We start from the raw sequence: 574 nt of genomic DNA on the forward strand, positions 1-574 counted from the left end.
AATAAACCTTAAGGTAGTTCCTTATCATTTTCAAGGTCATCTGGAGTATGTTGCCACCCTTTATCCTTTGGATGACCCCGTGATGCAGAAAAATAAACCTTAAGGTAGTTCCTTATCATTTTCAAGGTCATCTGGAGTATGTTGCCACCCTTTATCCTTTGGATGACCCCGTGATGCAGAAAAATAAACCTTAAGGTAGTTCCTTATCATTTTCAAGGTCATCTGGAGTATGTTGCCACCCTTTATCCTTTGGATGACCCCGTGATGCAGAAAAATAAACCTTAAGGTAGTTCCTTATCATTTTCAAGGTCATCTGGAGTATGTTGCCACCCTTTATCCTTTGGATGACCCCGTGATGCAGAAAAATAAACCTTAAGGTAGTTCCTTATCATTTTCAAGGTCATCTGGAGTATGTTGCCACCCTTTATCCTTTGGATGACCCCGTGATGCAGAAATTGTTTACTTTGCTTTACAAAGAAGGAAGCTGTGGTTCCCAGAGGTTAAGTAACTTGCCCATGAACACAGATGACAAGTGACAGGAACAGGACGAGAATCTGAGGTCTTTTCCAAGTCT

The 574-nt window shown here is 41.1% G+C and overlaps 1 protein-coding gene across 3 annotated transcripts in view; it reads left to right on the forward strand.

The window, feature by feature from the left end:
* GNG2 (guanine nucleotide binding protein (G protein), gamma 2) overlaps positions 1–574 on the forward strand; it is a 132,046-nt gene that overhangs the window by 7,072 nt on the left and 124,400 nt on the right. The window lies entirely within an intron of this gene.

Source organism: Bison bison, unplaced genomic scaffold (assembly GCF_000754665.1).
Source record: "Bison bison bison isolate TAMUID 2011002044 unplaced genomic scaffold, Bison_UMD1.0 scf7180017864174, whole genome shotgun sequence".
In the NCBI taxonomy this organism is placed as follows: Eukaryota; Metazoa; Chordata; class Mammalia; order Artiodactyla; family Bovidae; genus Bison; species Bison bison.